This window comes from Mustela erminea, chromosome 15 (genome assembly GCF_009829155.1).
Source record: "Mustela erminea isolate mMusErm1 chromosome 15, mMusErm1.Pri, whole genome shotgun sequence".
Taxonomy (NCBI): Eukaryota; Metazoa; Chordata; class Mammalia; order Carnivora; family Mustelidae; genus Mustela; species Mustela erminea.
The window spans coordinates 66,628,515-66,643,723 of record NC_045628.1 but is presented as its reverse complement, the minus strand read 5'-3'; positions in this window follow the sequence as shown (position 1 = coordinate 66,643,723).

Here is a 15,209-nt window from a genome sequence, read left to right as displayed (position 1 = left end):
TGAATAAATTATGATCATAAGAATTTAGGGACTGCTATGAACCAGGGACTCATGAAACTCTATTACTTTTCACAAATGCTTAATTAAGATCTCAAGTACCTTGAGTTGCCTTGTCATTTTACCTTCATCCAAAATGTGGATGACCTTTTGTATTCTTAAGTTCTATTGATTAACAGGTTTCCAAAAATAGATTCTATTTAACTTTTGGGTTTTTGTTTATTTTGTTTTGTTTTGTTTTGGTCCCAGAAGGATACCGCCAGTCAAAGGAAAACATAAAATTATTAGCTAAAGTTTCATTGTTTGGTGTCCAAACTATCTGAGGGTGTTACTCTCTTACCTCTGATTGATTACAAGCCATTGAAAACTTCTGTATGTCAGTTACCAAAAGAAAAACACAGGAGTTCTAGTCTCATTGGCATTTTTAGGGGCATAGGGAGGGAAGAAATTCAAGGTTGGGAGGTCATTAGAAGGATAACACAATAATACAGCAAAGGTTTCTAAGAGCTTAGACTAAGACCATGACAGCAGAGAAAAAAAGAGAAAAAGTGGGATAGATTTTAGAGATGCCTAGCTGTCTTGCTCAAGTGGCTAGGTGGGTGGTTAAATTATACTTTAGTATCCCCCTTCACAGAAGGTGACCATCTTGATTTATGTATGAAATACTAATGCCAGAAAGAACCACACAATAATAAAGATGCCTTAAAAAAAAAAAAAAAAGAGAGGGAGAGAGAAAGTATGCACCATTTTGATTAACTAGTTCTTTAGAAAGTAATTCACAGGTGAATCAAATTATAGAATTTTCCTTCCATGCTAGGATAAAACTTGGCTTCTATGACACAAAGAGGGCGGTTGGGGTAGGATGAATTCTGAGCTCAGCGGTATCAATTTTGATGTCCAAGGATTTGGGAACTCACTGTTCCAGAGCAACAAAGGAAAATGGGGTCCCCATAAACATCATGGCTCAGCTACACAATCATTTTACTTTATTTGGAAATTAAACAATATATCAAATTTCTTTTCCATGGAAAACACCGATGCTTGGAAAACAGAGCAGTGTTGATAGTATGAGGGAGAAAATTACAAGCTTTATATCATTGCTTGTCCGTCCTGTAAGAATGACGGGTGCATCCCACTAGAGGAGGCATATGATTACTTGCAGACCCACATGAACACACAAACTCACCCTTGCTTTGAAGATTCAAGATATAGTGTAATTGCGGGACACCTGGGAGGCTCAGTCAGGTAAGCAGCTGCCTTCGGCTCAGGTCATGATCTCAGGGTCCTGGGATCAAGCCCCACATCCGACTCCCTGCTCCATGGGGGGCCTGCTTCTCCCTCTCTCTCTGCCTGCTGCTCTGTGCACTTTCTGTCTACCTCTCTGTCAAATAAATAAATAAAATCTTAAAATATATATACATATATATAATGTAATTCCAGTTAGCCAGAAAAAGATGTGGCAGATGTTGAAGTCATCCTGTTCCTTCATCATGTGTACTCAAAATGCTCAAGGTATGTTGTGGTGGTAGATTTTTGTCATTTTTCTAAGTGCTCACTGATTCTCTCTGTGGTAGAGGCCTTCCTATATGGCCCCCCTCTCTCTTATGTTGCTCCACGAAAGAGAGTTGGGCATTCCTGCCCTACACAGGTACAGCTGTGTTATTTATTTTGACCAATAAAACGTGAATGAATCCATGTGTGTTATGACTGACCCATGACTGTGTCTAACATAAGGAAGAAATGTAGAGTCTTTTGTTATTGCAGCATAATTTAGCCTAAACTTAAGAAAGAGCACTGCAACATTTATGTAAACAAATAAAAACCACAAAATCTCAGTTGGTACAAAAATAAGCATTGATTTCTCACTTCTGTCTGTGGGTGCAGTTGATCTGGGCTGGGCTTACAAGGGCTTACCTGAGCTTGACCTCAGGCTTAGCTTGAGTTCAGATCTGCTCTGTGTGTTACTTTTCAAGGGCCAAAAGGCTATGTTGGACGTATTGTTCTCATGACAAAAGGAAAGAGCACAAAAGGCAAAACAGCAGCCCAGAGGCACATTTTAAAATCTTTATTCTTCACATGTCCAGAACATTCCATTGGCCAAAGCCAGTTCTGTGGTTGAAGCTAACATCGGTGAGGCAAGGAATTAAATTCTGTCTCCTGTAGGATGAACTGCAAAATCCCATGACTATGGTGGTGAAGAAAGGCAGGGGTGAAGAGTGGAGAACAAAGATGCAATCCACCACTGGCTTTGAGATGGCAGGTAAGTATCTAGCAGCAGGTCCGAGTGGGCATCCTGGGAGTTCTGTATGCTCCTAGCATGATCCACACCACTACTCCCCTCCCCACTTAGTGTGTATAACAAGGGCAGATTCAAATTTTGTGGGACCTGAAATTCATATATGATGGGAGACCCTTTTCAAGTAAAAGAACACAAAGTACCATGAGAACTCACTGAGACCTCCTCTTGGGGTTCTCAAAAGGGCATATGCTCATGAGGATCTTTGAAACCTAGGCTTCCTAACTTCACTTTTTTTTTTTTTCATGAGAGAGAGGAGTTGGGGGATGAGGAGCACATGTGCTCAAGTGGGGGTGGGTGGGTGAGGGGGTTGAAGGGACGGGGGGTAGGGGAACAGGCAGAAGAGGAGGAGAGGGACACACAGACTCTGCTGAGAGTGGAGCCCATCTCAGGGCTCGATCTCACCACCCTGAGATCATGACCTGACCCAAAATCAAGAGGTAGATGCTTAACAGACTACGCCACCCAAGCGTACCCCTTCCCTCACATTAAATGAGCCCCTGCTCCAGGCTCACCGCCATTATCTTTCTTGAGATCAGTAGCTTTTGTCTCATTCTCATAGCTGCTGATTCATGTCAGTCAGTCCTCAGCAAGCGAAGAATGTCCAGGTAATCCCACAATATCCATACTCCCATCTGTATGGTATGAATGTTACTTCCTCAGGAAGGTCTTCTCTAACAGGCCTGTTTAAAATTGGCCCTGCCCCACTCCTTTCCTGTTTTCCTTTTCTCCATAGAACTTATCACTGCCTCACATGCTAAATATTTTATGTACTTATTTATTTGTCTATGTCTGCCCACTAAAATAGAAGCTCCATGAAGTAGGGATTTTTTAAAATCAGTTTCCAACATCACTGTATTCTTAGTGCTTAGAAGAGTGCCTGGCACTTGGTAGGTTTTGTTTTGTTTTAATTTATTTGAAAGAGAGAGAGAGAGCACGAGTGAGAGAGGGTAAGCAGTGGGAGCAGCAGAGGGAGAGGGAGAAGCAGACTTCCCACTGAACAGGGAGCCTGATGCAGGGCTCCCTCTCAGGTACCTGAGATCATCACCTGAGCTGAAAGCAGTCGCTTAACTGAGTAAGCCACCCAGAAGCCCCACTTGGTATGTTTTTAATACGTATTTATTGAACACATGAATAAAGGAACAATTCATGCGTTCTGACATTTTCATTCTAAATGCATATTGGGAGAGAAAACAATTTGAAATGTCGTGTGCATGAACCATATTTACTAGAGCAGAACTGGAAAGTACCTTGGAGATCCATAGACCAAATTTCTCGCTTTAGAAATTGGGGAACCAGGGCCCAGGGACTTAAGGGATTTTCTTGAGGTCGCCTGTGGAATCAAAACTCAAATATGTCAGTTAGGATGTTTTCAGTTGTAACACGAAGCCCAGCATAAGTGATAATTATTGTAAATAATAGTGTGCTCTTGCTTTGTTCTGTTCTAAGGAATTTCCCAGTATTAACTCACTTAGTGCTCATGGAAACTTTATGATCAAAGTGTTAGTAGCCCTATCTTACACGTGGGGACACGGAGGCACAGCATCCAACATATATTCATCCAACATATATTTAGCAAGCCAGCACAAAGAAACTGTCACACTACCATGTAGTAGCTGGAAGATGACACAGTGAGTTGTAAAACTGAACTTTGGACTCTGTGAGCCTGATCCTGAAGCCCATGGTCTTATATGGCTCAGATTGCCTGACTAAAGGGAATTTACTGGCTTAAGTAAGTGACGCATCTGATGAGACCTGATCCAGTGGTGTAAGCCCGTTACCACATTTCCTTTGCTTTCTGCACTCTGTATTCCAGTGTTGGCTTCATCCAAAGATTGGCTTCCCTTGAGTTCTCACAACAGTGACCAGCAGCAACCCAGATTATATGTGTCCATCTTTATATCTAGTAGGGAGAAAACATACTGGCAATAATCCTAAAGTTATCTTGTTTCTAGCCTTAAGTCACATGCCCTATCCTCAAATCCAGTCTTGGCTATTTTGTTTTTTTAATATTTTATGTACTTATTTGACAGACAAGTAGGCAGAGAGGCAGGCAGAGACAGAGAGAGGAGGAAGCAGAGCAGAGCAGAGAGCCCGATGCGGGGCTCGATCCCAGGACCCTGGGACCACAACCTGAGCTGAAGGCAGAGGCTTTAAGCCACTGAGCCACCCAGGCACCCCCAGTCTTGACTATTTTATTTAGCTCGGGTCATGGACTTAAGTAGGTTTGCTGGGAAGGGAAAAGGGGAGTGGGGAAGGCATTTTTGTGAACTTACCTAAGTCAGTTCGACTGTGTGCCAAATGCTGTGCTCTTTGGTAAATATTGGAAACCTCCAGTATTTAAGGGTAGGAGTATTGATCCAATCCTCTAACACTGCTTCCAGGAAGAATGCTATAACGACAGAGTCTCTAACAAAATCTCATCCAACATATATTTAGCAAGCAAGCCCAAAGAAACTGTCACACTACCATGTAGTAGCTGGAAGAAGAGAAGTCCCAATACTGGTCACATGCCAGTGGTTTCTGTCCTGGCTGCATATTAGAATCATCCCAGAAACAGAGATGGTTTGACTGACCATATAATGCTGGACCATTTATATCCGAATCCCTGGAGAGGGATCAATCAACACTCAACCAATGTTTTCATGTTTTAATTTCATTGTTTGAGTGTTAGGTGTTTCAGGTGTACAACATAGCAATTCAACAAATTTATGCATAATGCTATGCTCACTACAACTGAAGCTGACATCTGTCACCCTACCATGTTACTACAATGTCATTGCCTATGTTCCTCATGCTGTCCTTTTATTCCCGTGATTTGTTCATCCCATTAACCATCAGTATTATTAAAAGACCCCAAGGTAATTCTACAGGGTGGCCAGCATTAAACACCACTCCCCTGGACACTTACAATTATGACATGTATTAAAGTCCCAACAGTATTCTGAAGATAGGAAGAGTCAGCCTGGCAGAGCAAGGCATGGAGTCTTCCATGTTGTGCTGCTCCCAGGACCCTGAACAGAAGTCTTCAGTGTCTTTATAATACTCAACTGTATCAATTTAAAAAAAAATGAAACTTCCACATTTGAAAAATGATATGTACAATTTTTGTCATCATTTCTAAGTCACTGCTAAAGACTTAATTTCTGAAATATTGAAAACACTGGCATTCAAAAATAAATAGTTACATTATTTTTCAAAACATAGTCTATGGAATGTAAATACCATGAATTTATAGCATCATCAGCCATTTAAAAAATACAGGAATAACTTCTTTAATAGTATGGAATTTTATATTATTCATCCTTCTCTTGGAATTTGCATTTATACTCCACTTCTTATAGACTTTCATTTTAATTTATTATATTTTATGCTTGAATGGGTTTTAGTGATCAACATATCATAATAAAAATAGGTACAATTAAATTTTAATTCACAAAAGTTCCTATGACCTCAAAGCTCAAGAATTTTTTTTCTTTCTGGATTAAGTTGTCATTGTAACTATTACATTAAAATTAATAAAATATCATAACACATTACATATATTTTGTCAGAAAATTATCAAACAGAAAATGGAATTTTATTACAATTATATCTTTTAATAAGATAGAAGGATATTTAAAACAAATTTTTTCATATTTATACCAACATAACGTTCCTGTGTATTTATTGACTGAAATGGGACAGAATTCAGCACTGATTTTATGCCTGTTTATCATTTTTACAGACAAAATTTCAAAGAACACCTATTTATATAAATGAATCGATGGGCATCAAAGGAGGTTTATTATAGGAATGTCATTCACTTCTTTGAACTCCTTCTCAGTTATATGTCAAAAATCACGTAGTGATCTATCATCAAAATTAATTTTGATCATCTTTCCTCTGACCTATAAAATCTGTTTACTTACTTGCTCCATACCAATTTCAATATGTGGAATTTTTCTGGTCATCTGTTGCCCAGAACCTTCACACTGTCACACCCCACCAATGACTATGCCATAATAATGTGTGATAAGGCTGAGAGGAGGTGGGTGTCACGGGTGTTGGCACAGGACACCAAGCTCCGAAGGGTCCCACAACAGGTTTAATGCTCTGCTGTCAACCTCTTGATAGTCTTAATAATTTTGGAACAAGCAACCCAACATTTTTTTTTTTTTTTTTTTGCACCGAGCCCCACAGTTTGTGTCCCTGGTCCTGGGTGAAAAGTCTGCTTTTCTTTTCTTTTTTTTTTTTTTTTAAAGATTTTATTTATTTATTTGACAGAGAGAGAGAGAGACAACAAGTAGGCAGAGAGGCAGGCAGAGGGGGAGGGGGAAGCAGGCTTCCCTCCGAGCAAAGAGCTTGATGCAGCGTCGAATCCCAGGAGTCTGAGATCATGACCCAAGCTGAAGGCAGAGGCTCAACCCATTGAGCCACCCAGGCTCCTATGCTTTTCTTTTGAATAGAAGAGCATTCCAGGAATGGTGATGGAAAGGAGTGGTGGCCTACGGCAGGCAGCTTCCCAGAAAAACCAGTTTTAGAAAAGAGTACACTGGAAATGTAAGGATCTGGAAATCTTTGAAAATCTTGAAAATCTTTGAAAAATTTTCTCACACCCACAAGGGTGCATGTGGCCAATTTGAAGACCACTGCTCCTGTCTTCCAAGAGACGTGTAGCATGCCCACTGGGCCTGCTAGATGTTAACACTTCACTCCTGAAAGAGACTGCAATATTCCCAGTCCACACCACCCAATTTGAACATTACTCATTTTACCATTAACAATTAGTAATGTCCTATATGCTAGTCAATAGACCCCCTAGTGTATTATTTTGGTAGGGATATTTTTAAGTGAATAACTACTTCTGAAAGTGAGGTGTAGAGTCTTGCTTGGTTAAGGAACATCCAAATGCTTAGCAACTATACCGCAGATGAAGATGAATTTGTACCCAATCATCTCACTGTTTTCATACTATTTTATTTTATTTTTTAAAGATTTTATTTATTTATTTGACAGACAGAGATCACAAGTAGGCAGAGAGGCAGGCAGAGAGAGAGGAGGAAGCAGGCTCCCTGCTGAGCAGAGAGCCCGATGTGGGGCTCAATCCCAGGACCCTGGGATCATGACCTGAGCCAAAGGCAGAGGCTTTAACCTACTGAGCCACCCTGGCACCCCTTCATACTATTTTAAATTGTCACATACACAATATTAGAGTAACCGACAGAGGCCTGCTATACCAGACCCAGGCTTTCTGATTTCAAATATAATGCTATTTTTTATATACTGTGCTTGCGATCCAGAGAGAGCATGGCTCCCCAGGGGAGCATAAAGGAGAAGGGGCTGCATCACAGTCCCAGACTGGACTATCTAACAGAGATGGGGGATGTCTGCCCAGTTCTAAGAAACTTCTTGATCCATAGTACCCTGGTTTTCATTCCAGGATTTGTATATTGTTTGTATCATTTCAAAAATAAGTTATTTATTCGATTAATTCTGCTCTAGATAAAAATATGTACTAAAGTATTTTTTTCTTTTAATACGTCTGAACAAATACCTAAAAACATTTCAGGACAAATGTTCAGGACATTAGAGACGAAATGAAGAAATGGAGCTCTAGGCAGTAGAAGAGAAAAAGAAGTAATGTTCCTGGTAGTGGTGAGGAAAAGTGAAACAACTGGGTTACACTGGCTGCCAGTGACAGGAAGATAATCAAAGAGAAAGCTATTGACATTTTAGCAGGAAGTGAAATTAACACCACCTGTTCTCTCATGCACCTAATGCTTACAGAAGATGACTGTACTTGAAATAAGATGAGTTGGGTTTTAATCTTAGATCTACAATTTTCTGAATCATTGAACTTTTTCTAAGACATAATTTTTGCTTCTATCAAATAGTTCTAAATACTACGTTCCTGGTGCCACTCAAAGGAATGTTGTAAATTCACAAGAGAAAACAACATTCCACTATTTTGCTACTAAACATGCAAATGGTATGACTTTCTCAGGATACTAGCATAAAAACACCATAGGTACATAAAAAAATAGGTAAATTAATATATAATTGTTTATAATTATTATAGTTATTAATAATAAATATGTATAAATGATTCCAAGCCCACACTGTGTATAGGGAAATTTAATCTAGTTAATTGTAAGCAAATACCATCCTTTTAAGGATTAAATTCAGTCAATAAAAAAAAAACCTGTCCCCCTTCATCTTCTTTGCAGAATAGCATGAAATACCCTAGGGGCTTTTATTTTATTTAAAAATTTTATTTTGATTATCCATACTGTCTTTTCTTTTTAAAGATTTTATTTATTTAGGAGAGGGAAAGAGAGAGCAAGCACGTGAGGTGGGAGGGAAGGACAGAGGGAGAGAGAGAGAGAATCTTTTTTTTTTTTTTAAAGATTTTATTTATTTATTTGACAGACGGAGATCACAAGTAGGCAGAGAGGCAGGCAGAGAGAGTGGGAAGCAGGCTCCCTGCTGAGCAGAGAGCCCGACTCAGGGCCCGATCTCAGGGCCCGAGACCATGACCTGAGCCGAAGGCAGAAGCTCAACCCACTGAGCCACCCAGGTGCCCCCAAGAGAGAGAATATTGAGCAGACTCCATGCTGAGTGTGGAGCCTGATGTGGGGCTCCATCTCAGGACCCTGAAAATGACCCAAGTTGAAATCAAGAGTCAGTCCCTTAAAGGACTAAGCCACCCAGGTGCCTCTGGCCATTATTTCTTTGAGTGCTTTTTTAGCCCCATCTTCTTTTCTCTTCTCATCCAGGAAGGCTGATGATGCAAACATTAGCTCTTTCATTACAGCTCCATAGGTCCTTGAGGCTCTATAATTCTTATTCTTTTAAAATCTTTTTTTCTCTTTTGCTCAGATTGCATAATTTCTATTTTTCAATTTTTCAATCTTATTTATTCTTTCCTTTGTCGTCTTCTTTTAACAGTTGAGTCCATACATGTGTTTGTTTTTGTTTTTGTTTTTTAAATCTTGATTACTTTGTTATTTTACAGTTCTAAAATTTTGGTTCTTCCTTACATGTTCCATTGCTTTGTTGAGACTTTCCATTGTTTTCATTTGTTTCAAGTCTGCTTATAATTGCTAGCTGAAGTATTTTTATGACAGTTGCTTTAAAATCATTGTCAGACAACTCTAATCTTTCTGTCTTCTAGATACAGGGATCTTTTCTTTTCTTTCTTTCTTTCTTTTTTTTTCCCCCATTTCGTCTGAGGAATATATATTTTATTCCAGGTTCTTGCTGTGACAAGTGATTTTCTATTGACACCTAGACATTTTGGATTTTATGTTATGAGACTCTGGGTCTTATTTAAACTTCCTGTTTTAAATGATTTTCCCTGACAGTGCTCCCGCGGGAGAAGGAGGAGCAATGCCAACTTGTTATTGCAGACAGGTGTAGAAGTCTAGGTTCCCCAGACGGTCTCCACTGATGCCAGAAAAATCCCTAATGACTCCTGGCTGCGGTTGGGTGTTCTGGCTCCCCACCAAGCTTCCAATGATGCTTCTGTGGCCAGAAATGGTAGAAGTTCTCTCCCTCCACCAACACCACCATGTGGGGGGAGGGGCCTCACTATCACTCGATATTGGTCAAATTCCAACAAGTTCACTTGTTCTGTTCTGATAGCACTCCACTGGAGAGGGGTAGGGCATCTCATTACTGCTGGTAGGGGTGGCAGTCCCAGCCCACTAGCAGGCTTTCTCTGACACCATTTGGATGACTTTGTGAGGGGTATTGGAGCCCTTAATACAACCTGGTGAGGTGGGGGAAGATCTAGCCTTCCCTCTCTGCTTTTTCTGGCACGGGTGAGGGTAGGGCCACAGTTTTGTCTGTGGGGTTTGGCTGCAGTGGAACAACTATTGTCTACAAATGTTGTCTTAGTGGTGCATAAACGATGAATCTTGGAACACTGAAAAAAAATAAAAATAAAATTAAAAAAAATTTATCTTACTAGTCTGCCCCTTACCTGGGTTGTTAGCTAGTCAGAGTAGGTTTTGTTGTTGTTTTGACTAAGCCCATGGGCATTTTTGAGTTGCCAGTTTCTCCAAGCACTCAGTCTGGGATATAGGTGAGGCAGAAAAGAATCTCAAAGAACTCACCACCATGCCATTTCCCAGGTCTGAAAGCCCCCAAGACAATCTGCCTTTTTCTCCCTAACTTTCAGATTCTGCTTATCTTTCTTTATCTATAACTTCCAGGGATTTTAGCTTATGTAGAAGGAAAAATTTAAAAAAATATATTTCTACCCCATCTTCCTGGACCTTTTCTTTTTAGGAGCTTCTGTGAATCTGCACTATGAAATGCTTGCTGTCTCTGTTTGACTTCTTCAGTAAGGGACAGCTTCATACTCTCTCATGGTTCTGTAGCTTTTTAGCCCATCTCTTATATTATCTGTAATTTTCCTCCAACAGTTCTTGTAAAACACGTGATTTATATTTTTGATTCTACACAGAGGGGCAATGGTTTTACCGTAGATGTGCTCTAATCTGGAGTATAGATCCCATGAGAGATCCATGAACATTTGAAAGATTCTTTATCAAAGGTCACCATTAGAGAGGCAGTCGTGAGAACCTCAGCTATCTTCAGTGGACATCAAAGACTTTATCTGTAGTCAATATTAGCATCATGGATGTTAGAAATAATTGTTCATTGGAGAAATGAGTGGCACCGAAGGTGTGTGGATCGCCCAGCAGTGTCTGACAAGGTACCATGATAATCCAGCAAGTTTGGGAGCCCAAACCTTTCACAAAGGCAACCTTGGTTTAGGATTCCAACCTGTCTCATGTGTGGCTACTGAGACAGGATTACATCTCTTGGATTTCTGCCCTGAGTGAGTCTTTCAGTCATGGTATTTATCGGAGTGCCTAAAAAGATAGAGAGCTGCTACTTCACTGAGTTTACAGAATAGGCTGTGATTGCTTTTGTGCCTGTTTGCCAAGATTTGTCTCCACCTGGGTTGGAGATATGCTCTCAGTATCCCATTCTTTAGTGTAGTCACCTTTCCTACCTCTAACTAGTGAAGACGAATCAAACTCCAAATAGAACTAGAAATTGTGAACTACTAAATAGCCTCGAGTCAACTGCAACCTCGGAGCCCTGAACATTGTGTGTGTCTTCCTCTCATGCAGCAATGGAGAAGTTCGGGCTTGCTTCTTGATGAGATTCTGCTCTCTTTGACTACAAAAGCTAGTCTCTGATTGGTCTCTGAAGGGAAACTGAGAGGCTCGGGAGCAGCCCATGCTGCTTCTTGTACAAGCCCAAGAAACAAGAGATGCATCTATGAAAGCAAATGGCTTTTTAAGTGTTACCCCAAATAATTTCAATATATGTGCATCTAAAAATGCCTAGAAAATAAAGTAGAAATGATCTTTTCCATAATTTTCAAGAAAAAATATGACATACATAAGATTCATTTTTTCTTCTTAGCCAGACACTACTCTTCAAACCAATTGCAGACCCTATTCGGGATCTAATCTGGTAAACTGGGATCTAATCTGGTAAAGCAAGGGATACTCTTATTCTAAACAGAACAGACAATATTGGGCTGAAAATATTTTTTTAACAGTTGGAAAATCGCTCCCCCACCCCCCACCCACCAATGATTCTAATGTGAAAAATGGATGTGAGTAATGACCAGGTTCTTCAGTCATTGTAAATATGCATTATTGTTTCCAGAATGTCAAAACTCCTTTAAGAAGCCACCATTTGAAGACAGACATTCACAGGTGGTCCCTTTCCTGCCACAGGTTAAAACCGCTTTCCAAGGCTCTTTGAATTCAAACTGCGGCTGCTAGGAGCTTGTGTCAAAAATAGTTCTGTGGGAGTTCTTCTCCCTGCTGTCAGAACAGCACTGTCTGTAAGCCAGAGTGGGTGAGGCCAGCTGGAGGCACGGTGGGGCATCAGATATTCTGAATTCTACAGCCCATTCATGCCATATTAGCAGCTGAAATTGGAAAGCTTGGTATAAACCAGATTGGCATTTTATCAATTTTGGCAATGACAGACAAAATAACTATACTCTGTCTTGTAGAACTGTGTCCCAGGCAGGCCCTAATACATATCATGGAATCCATGAATAAAGCCTCCTTGCTTTCGCTGAAATTGGCTATGATAAAGTGGAACTGCCTCACTGGGGTCTAAGCCAGGGGCTGGCCTAACGCAGGAATAGCTTCTCTTCCTGTGTGATTGGAGCAGTACCAGCAAGTCTCATCTGCTCCCAAATATTCAACCAGTCAAGTGCCTGAAATTCTACCATTGGAGCTTAGCTTATCTAGAGTTAGGGATGAAGCCAGTAGTGCTGGGCTGAGAATCTAGCAGGCCCTTCAGAGCATCAGGTCAGCTGTTCTTACTATTATAAGCATGATCATCTCTGGTGGTGGATCTTAATCCACAGAGTTTGGAGATGTGTGGGGACACTTTGGGCTTGTCACCGTGCAGTAGGAATAGGAGACCTGAGGCAGGCAGGTTTACAATTATACTGCAAAGGGAAGGACTGTCTTATGTAAGGAAGAATTATTTTGTCCCAAACAAAGGAAGAAAAAAAATCAGATTTATCATTATCTCCTTGGTGTGCATTTATCTGATTTGTTTTATTTCCAACCTAAGAAACTTACAGACCTTGCAAAATCTGTGTGCCCATGATGGTTGGAGAAACACCAAAACCTAAACTGGACTAAGCCCCCAGGTTGGGGGCAGGTGGGGACTAGGTAAGAATTGAATGAAATCAGTGAGGCTTTGGAAAGTCAGCCTGTTCTTTTCTGCACCTTTGGTTCCTCACACTTTTCTATATAGGTATAACTTCAGAATCCTGGTGGGGAGGGGGTGGAAACCACCACCACCACCAATAGAATTGTAGAAGCTGGGTGATCCTTAAAACAGAATAGTATAAGCAAGAGTGTTTTGACTCGGATGGGGGAATGGGAAAGGTGGCAGGTGGGCCCCTTGATCCTACGGGCATTTCAGGGTACAGGAACCAGATGAAGTTTATCCTGCTTGGTCACTGAAGTCATTACTACAGCTACAATAGTGTGCATTGAGCCCAACCCAGACAATGGCATTGATCTTGTTCTGCCTAGTGGACTGTGATGAGCCCACATGCTTCATGGATAAAGCTTCACTTCCTCCAAGTGGCATTTTTTGAGGAGTACAGAGAATGGTCCCTTGTTCTTCTCCAGGTTTTTCTTATTAGCACCTGCCTGGGTCTATGTGTCTCACTGCACCTGCTGAGTTAGCAATCCTGCAGTGTAAGTCAGGTCTGCTGAGGACAGTGCGACAAGAGAGCTCCAGAGAACCACAGCCTTTCCCTGGAATTCTGGCAAGAACAGATCTTGAGAATGGACCTGCGCCATGCTTTTCTCAAGAACCACTTGGCAATGGTTGGTACATAAATGGATGGATTTTTTTTAATATATGGAAAAAATAATATCCCTAAAAAGAGCTGGTGTGTTTGGGAAGAAGTTTAGTAGCCTCATAAAGAACATGCTAAAATCAGCTTTAAGCAAATGCAAGGATGTGTTACCAGGAATGTGAAGATACTTAAAATAGGTCTTAGAGTCTAAGGCATTCAACATTGTCGGGATTCAATAAGTGTTTTTAAAACTGATATGAGTAAGTTTTCTTTCAATGTGACATTTTCTGAGCTTAGATCTAGAATGGGCCTCTCTGTAGATTAATGTGATAATTGCTCAATCATTTCCGATTGTAATTGCAAGCCAGTGTGTGCTGATAACACTAGGATGAGCTATGAATTACAGCCTCACCTAAGAGATAAAAGAATCCAACTGCGGACACTAGATGTAAGACTTGCCCTGTCTTTTTCACGTCCTCATCCACACCCATGGGGCATCACACCGATAACCAGGGATTGGTGGGGGCACTGACCTTTGCAGTGACTGTTCCAGGTCAAGACCCTGGGAGAAGGGAGAAAAGAGACAGCAGGACACAGATTTACCTGGGTAGGGCTTGTGCTCCTGACTAACAGGTCTCCTATGGTTGAGGTCTCTCTAGCAGGAAAGTGAAGCCCTCCGTAGTAACAACTCGAGTCCGGCCCCAGTTCTGTCCCCATGACCCCCACTGCAGACCACTGGAAGGGCAGTGTCCTTCTTCAGGAGCAGGGAGGGATGGCAGTTATTCTTATAGCGAAATGAGATGCGCTTTTCACTCCTCACCCTTCTTTCTTTCTCTGTCTAAGCATTTAGCATGAGATTCTAGAACGGCAAGACTGAGCAAGACACAATTCCAGCTAAGAGGATGTGTCTCAGAAACTGTGAACATCGACAGAAAGAACTGTACTGTGAGGAGATCTGGGGTGAGCGACAGCCAGGAAGTCATTTGTATCCATAATTGTTGACATCAGAAAAAGGTGACCTGAAAAGAATTTAAAAGATGCCTAATATTTCAGGATAAATAGTGGGACAAAGGTTGGCTGAGGACTTTACCTACCCCAATGGGGAAAAAAAAAGTTTGTTTGTTTGTTTGTTTGTTTTCGAGTGGGGAGAGGGATAGAAGGAAAGGGAGAGAGAGAATCCAAAGCAGGCTCCACACCTTGCGGGGAGCCTGCCACAGGGCTCAACCCCTTGGCCCTGAGATCATGACCTGAGCTGAAATCAGGAGTCAGACTAAGCCACCCAGAGGCCCCAAATAAGTAAAAATTGTTCCTACACATGAATTCACAGAACAAGCAGAGCTAAAATAAGGGTTCATTTTGGAGGTGGTGTAAAAATTCTCTGTCAGGTTGCATGACGACCCTTCATGTTGTTGTTCACTAACTACATGTGTGACCTTCTCATCTCAGCCATTTGCTGAGTCACCTTGCGGAAATGCAGGAGAGCTTTGTCTCTTTTCTTAAGAGCCTTTCTTAACCTTGTGGTATTGAAGGCATTCTCTTTTGGAATGTCATTGAACTGTTCATGTGGAA